Source organism: Notamacropus eugenii, chromosome 3 (genome assembly GCF_028372415.1).
Source record: "Notamacropus eugenii isolate mMacEug1 chromosome 3, mMacEug1.pri_v2, whole genome shotgun sequence".
Taxonomy (NCBI): domain Eukaryota; kingdom Metazoa; phylum Chordata; class Mammalia; order Diprotodontia; family Macropodidae; genus Notamacropus; species Notamacropus eugenii.
In genome coordinates, this window is record NC_092874.1 from 140965740 (window position 1) to 140972009 (window position 6270).

Consider the following 6270-nt stretch of genomic DNA (forward strand, 5'->3'; position numbering starts at 1 on the left):
GCTGTTCACCTTATCGTGCTTCTCTTCATTCTTGTGTTTGAAAGTCAAATTTTCTTTTCAGCTCTGGTCTTTTCATCAAGAATGCTTGAAAGTCCTCTATTTCATTGAAAGACCATTTTTTCCCCTGAAGTACTATACTCAGTTTTGCTGGGTACGTGATTCTTGGTTTTAGTCCCAGTTCCTTTCACTTCTGGAATATCCTATTCCATGCCCTTCAATCCCTTAATGTAGAAGCTGCTAGATCTTGTGTTATCCTGATTGTATTTCCATAATACTTGAATTGTTTCTTTCTAGCTGCTTGCAATATTTTCTCCTTGACCAGGGAACTCTGGAATTTGGCCACAATATTCCTAGGAGTTTCTCTTTTTGGATCTCTTTCAGGCGGTGTTCTGTGGATTCCTTGAATATTTATTTTGCTCTCTGGTTCTAGAATCTCAGGGCAGTTTTCCTTGATAATTTCATGAAAGATGATGTCTAGGCTCTTTTTTTGATCATGGCTTTCAGGTAGGCCCATAATTTTTAAATTGTCTCTCCTGGATCTATTTTCCAGGTCAGTTGTTTTTCCAATGAGATATTTCACATTATCTTCCATTTTTTCATTCTTTTGGTTTTGTTTTGTGATTTCTTGGTTTCTCATAAAGTCATTAGCCTCCATCTGTTCCATTCTAATTTTGAAAGAACTATTTTCTTCAGTGAGCTTTTGAATCTCCTTTTCCATTTGGCCAATTCTGCTTTTGAAAGCATTCTTCTCCTCATTGGCTTTTTGAACCTCTTTTGCCAATTGAGTTAGCCTGTTTTTCAAGGTGTTATTTTCTTCAGCATTTTTTGGGTCTCCTTTAGCAGGGTGCTGACCTGCTGTTCATGCTTTGACTGCATATCTCTCATTTCTCTTCCCAGCTTTTCCTCTACCTCTCTAAGTTGATTTTCAAAATCCTTTTTGAGCTCTTCCATGGCCTGAGCCCACAGAATATTTAGTCTGGATGTTTGGGATACAGAGGCCTTGACTTCTATGTCTTTGCCTGATGGTAAGCATTGTTCTTCCTCATCAGAAGGGAAGGGGGGAGATGCCTGTTCACCAAGAAAGTAATCTTCTATAGTCTTATTTCTTTTCCCTTTTCTGAGCATTTTCCCAGCCAGTGACTTGACCTCTGAATATTCTCCTCACACCCACCTTGCCTCCTGATCCTCCCAGCCAGAGCTTGGGGTCTGAGATTCAAATGCTGCTTCCCAGCCTCATGTTTTCCACAGAGGCGGGGCTGCTATTCAGTGTGAGATTAAGTTTAGGTGCTTGGGTGGGGGCAGGGCTGCCTCAAGGGGCTCAGTTCCCTCAGGGGGTTTATGCAGAGACCTTCAACAATGGATCCAGGCTCCTGCCTGCTTGGGGCGCCCTGGTCTGCTGCTGTGTCAACTACTACCTCCCGAGGGGGTCTGAGTTATGGGGGCACCCCACTCCCCTCTCGACCTGCCAAGAAGACCCTCTCACTGACCCCCGTCACCTGTGGGTGGAGGGACCCACGCAGCCGCTGGAGATCCCGTCCCTGAAGCCTGCTCAGATCTGCTCCTCTCTGTGCCGTGGCCGCGGCGGGGCTGGGCTGGGCTCCATGTCCGCAGCGTGACGGACCTTTTGTGAGAGGTTTGCAGGTCCCTCTGGAACAGAAATCTCCTTTGCTCCACTGTGCTGTGGCCTCTACTACTCCAGAATTCACCGTGAGTTCCTTTTTACCAATGTTCTATGGGTTGTGGGTTCGGAGCTATGTGTATGTGCGTCTTTCTACTCCGCCATCTTGGCTCGGTCCCCCCTTCTGTTCACTTTTAGCCTCTGTTATCACTACCATGTTCATAAGTGTTTCATTTGCATTGCACTTTCATCTCCCTTTCATTCACTTTGTGCTTTCTCCTGGGTACCTTTGTATACACTGTCAAGGAAAACATCCACCGTAGCTGACTCCTGGTATTTTTCAGTCATGTCCAACTGTTCGTGACCCAATTTGGGGTTTTCTTGACAACGATGCTGGAGTGGTTTGCCATTTTCTTTTCCAGTTCATTTTATAGATGAGGAAACAGGATCAAATGTCTTGCCCAGGGTCACACAGCTGGTAAATGTCTGAGGCCAGATTTGAACTCAGAAAGATGAACCTTCTGGCTCCACACCTAGCATTCTAACCAAAGAAGCCACTTCCTTAGAGTTACATTACCTAAGTCTATTAATGGAAAGAAATTTACTTTTTGAATATAACTACATAACTTTTGGAGAAGATTGTTCCTAAAGGGATGATCCACAGAGAATTAGATGGATAGGAAAATCACTTTACCTTTTAAAAAAAATTACAAATAATCAACATGTCACTTGCAACCATACATCAGCATATTTTCCCTATACCACTGTTTTTAATCTTTAATGTATCAAAACAAAAATAGTGGGATTTGGTAGTCTTATTGTATTTTTGATCATTTTATTATAACAATTGGATTTCTACATGTTTTTATTGCACATAATTTAATTTTGGATTTTCCCCACCACACATATTTTCATTTAGGTCTCATTTTCTTTACCAGGTGTTTCTTTTGTTGATATTAAACTGTTTTACATTTTTAAGCTCTAGAATGTTTTCACTGAATCTACATTTTTTTTCCTGTCTACTTTAAAAATCTAGGTCAAATGCAGAATTTTCTTATTTAGCATAATCCAGTGGAAGGAACTCTGACTCTTGAGTTAGAAGACCTGAGTCCAAATCTTGTTTCTGATGATTCCTAATGGTGTGGTCTCAGGCAAGTCATTTAACCTCATAGGACCTCAGTTTCCTCATTTGTAAAATCTGAGAGGTGTACTAAATTACCTGTAAAGGCTCTTTCAACTTTAGAGCTATGAGCCTTTGATAATTTGATATTCCCTCTTAGATGAGACAGCAGTCTCTCTTTCTTTAGGCGAGGTCACAGTAAATAGAGCACTGGATATGGAGTCAGGAAAACAGGAATTCAAATCCTGCCCTAGACACCTACTAGCAATGTGTATTGTTAATGTATTTTTGCATAATGGGAAGATCTTTCCCATCTATTCATAGGCCTATGTGACCTGCTTGAGTCACATGGAAGCCTGAGTCAATATGAGTCTGTGGTGGGAGGAGTTTGCCTAATGGATGGAGCAGGAAGGGTGAAACAGAACTGAGAGGAAGTTGGACACAGCAGTTAGAGATGAGGGAGAGAGAGGAAGCAGACAGCAAGCTGTGAGTGTTTGTTTGTGGGAAGGCCCTAGGGGCTAGACTTGGGGAGGGTGGTGCCCCCTGCATTGTTATTGTGTATAGATTTCTTTGTTGCTATGATAGATTTGGCTTTCTGGAGTTGGGATTCGGCTTTAAGGCATTTAAATAAATGTTTTGGTTCTGTCTTACATGTGGAGAGTCTATTATAATTTGCAATTCAGAATTATGCCAGCAAATTCATAGCCATGATAGGCATGTGAATATCACATTGGCATTACACTATGGTAAATCGCTTAACCAGTGCCTACCTCATTTAACTCAAATGTAAAATGAGGATTATAAGATAATCTATCTCCAAGGTTATTGTGAGGATGACATGAAATGATATTTGTAAAACACTCAGTACATTGCCCAATATATAGCAGGTGCTATATGAATGTTAGCTGTTATTACTATGACTACAATTATTTTTACTGAGTGACTATGTTTTGAATTGAGATACTTAAGTGTCTCGCTTGGTAGACAGCTCATTGACATTTGTGAATATGACTTTTGGGGGGGAGGGGGTTTGATCCTAGACTTTGGATTTTTATCCGTGAAGGTCTCCTGATGTGGAAAGTCTGTTTATATCAGTAGGTCAGCCACTCTTCTGTCTCACTGTCTTAGAAAGTTGAGTGGGAACACTGAGATATCCAGTGATTTACCCAGGATCTCACAGAGACAATACTCGAATTTAATTTTTCTTCTAGCTTCTTGAGGAAAGAGATTGAGGGTTATCATGTGTATCTTTGCAATAATAGGAGCAGGAACTGACACAAATTAGGTAATTAATAAATGCTTGCTGATTTGTTCCTGACTACAAGGCCAGCCCTCTATGTAAGCCATTCTGCCTTTCTATAGAGCTTCAAATAGATTTTCTAATGACAGTCACCCTTCATATCACCCAGTTTAGCACATCAAAGTGTTGTTTTCTGGTGATTACACACTGAAAGGGTCACCAAAAATTTACATTACACACAACAAATTGCTTCTAAATTACCCTCAGGCTGTTTTTTCAAATGGAAGGTCATTTCTCCAATGCTACTGACCAAGCAAAATTAAGTAAAACTTCACAATTTCATGCAGTTCAACTTAATTATGTTCAAACCAGACTACAAGATCTGAAAACTTGCTATTTGAAGAAGTTATTATTCTTTTAACATTGGTCAGGACTCTCAAAACGTTTTTTAAAAAAACTTCTCTCCTTGCAGTCACAAGAATTTGATTAGAGGGACAGAAGTCTCACTCTAAGTGGAAGCAAGAAGAAATAAGGAACCTCCCCCCTTCAAAATAAAGCACTCATTCTCTAAACTAACAGTCAAACATTTGAGCACCTAAAGGAGAGGTTCAAAGTATGGGGAGTTTGTGATCTAAATGGGAAGATAAAATATAAGATAATACTAAACAGATAAGAATAATTGTCGGATAACAAAATTAAGAATATGATTTCCAGCTAAAGTGGTCAGAGGAGACATAATTTTATTTAGGATTTAAAGAACATATTATGGGAGGGGAAATACATCAAAGAGACTGACCCCAGCTCTCCAAGAAAATGTGACATCATCATAATTTCGGGTTGAAAAGAGAAGTGTGAGGCCACCAAGGAAGCTCTTGAGGCGCTGGTTCCTGTCACCATCATGGTGATCTCCATGGCTACATAATTGGCCATAAAGGTAATGGGATCCGCAAGATGATGGATGAGTTTGAGGTGAATATCCAAGTCTCAGCCCCTGAACTGCAATCTGACATCATTGCCATCACGGGCCTTGTTGCCAATCTGGACCGGGCCAAGGCTGGCCTCCTGGAGCGGGTGAGGGAGCTGCAAGCTGAGCAGGAGGACCAGGTTTTGAGAAACTTTAAGCTGAATGTCATTGTAGATCCCAAATATCACCCAAAAATTATTGGGAGAAAGGGGGCAGTGATCACCCAAATCCGTATGGAACATGAAGTGAACATCCAGTTTCCTGACAAGGATGATAAAAGCTAGGCACAGGACCAAATTACTATCACAGGGTACGAAAAGAATTCAGAAGCTGCTCGTGATGCCATCATGAAGATCCTCGGAGAACTGGAGCAGATGGTCTTGGAGGGTGTTTTGCTGTACTACCATGTCCACGCCCGCATCATTGGAGCCCGAGGCAAGGCTATCCGCAAAATCATGGATGAATTCAAAGCAAACATCCATTTCCTGCAGAGCAGAGGCCTAACTGTGTGACTGTGACCAGACTTCCTGATAATGTGGAGGAAGTCACTGATCACTCACGTTCTCAGTCTGCAGGAGGAATAGCTGGCTGATGTGGTGGATTCCGAGGCTCTGCAGGAGTACGTGAAGCCCCCTGCCCATGAAGAGGCCAAGGTGCTATCCAATGGCTTTTGTGGTGAGAGATGACCCCTGAGCAGCAGGCAGCAATGAGAAGGCTCCTGATATGAGCAGCTCTGAGGACTTTCCGAGCTTTGAGGCCCAGGTCACCCCTAAGACTCTCCCTTGGGACCCCAAACAGTAATGATCAGAACTGAGAAACCTCTCCAGCTGCCAACCTGAAATTACCCTACCATGAATACTGTGTCTTAATCTGACCCAGTGGCTGAATTCTCTGTAAACTGTGTGTCCCCTGCCCACCCTATTCCCCCCTAGCCCCTGTTCCTAGCCCCCTTCTTCCTGCCTCCACCCCAAAGAGGTCTCCTAGTGAAGCCTGGAGTGCTGGGTCCTGCATGCTGGCCTCGATGACTCATGGCCTTATTTAGTGTCCAGTTTGCACTCAGTATCTATTCCTTGACATCTCCACTCTGGGACAGGCTTTCCACTGTTTTAAACACTAAAAAACACAAGTGAAATGCTTCAAAATAAAGTAATTGAGACTTTCTAAGCTAAAACAAATAAAGAACATATTATAGGATTTAAATTGGTAGGATAGGTAAGGAATACAGTACACATAAAAGGGCAAAGGTGAGAATGGACATTAGGTGTTCAGTGGATAAACCAGTTTTCCTAGAGTGACAAGTTTGTCTAGGGCAGACACAGAAGGCAAGT

At 42.1% G+C, this 6270-nt stretch overlaps 1 pseudogene; it reads left to right on the forward strand.

Moving 5' to 3' along the window:
* Positions 1 to 2754: 2754 nt before the first annotated feature.
* LOC140531898 (vigilin-like) lies at positions 2755 to 5802 on the forward strand (annotated as a pseudogene).
* The last annotated feature ends 468 nt before the right edge of the window (positions 5803 to 6270 follow it).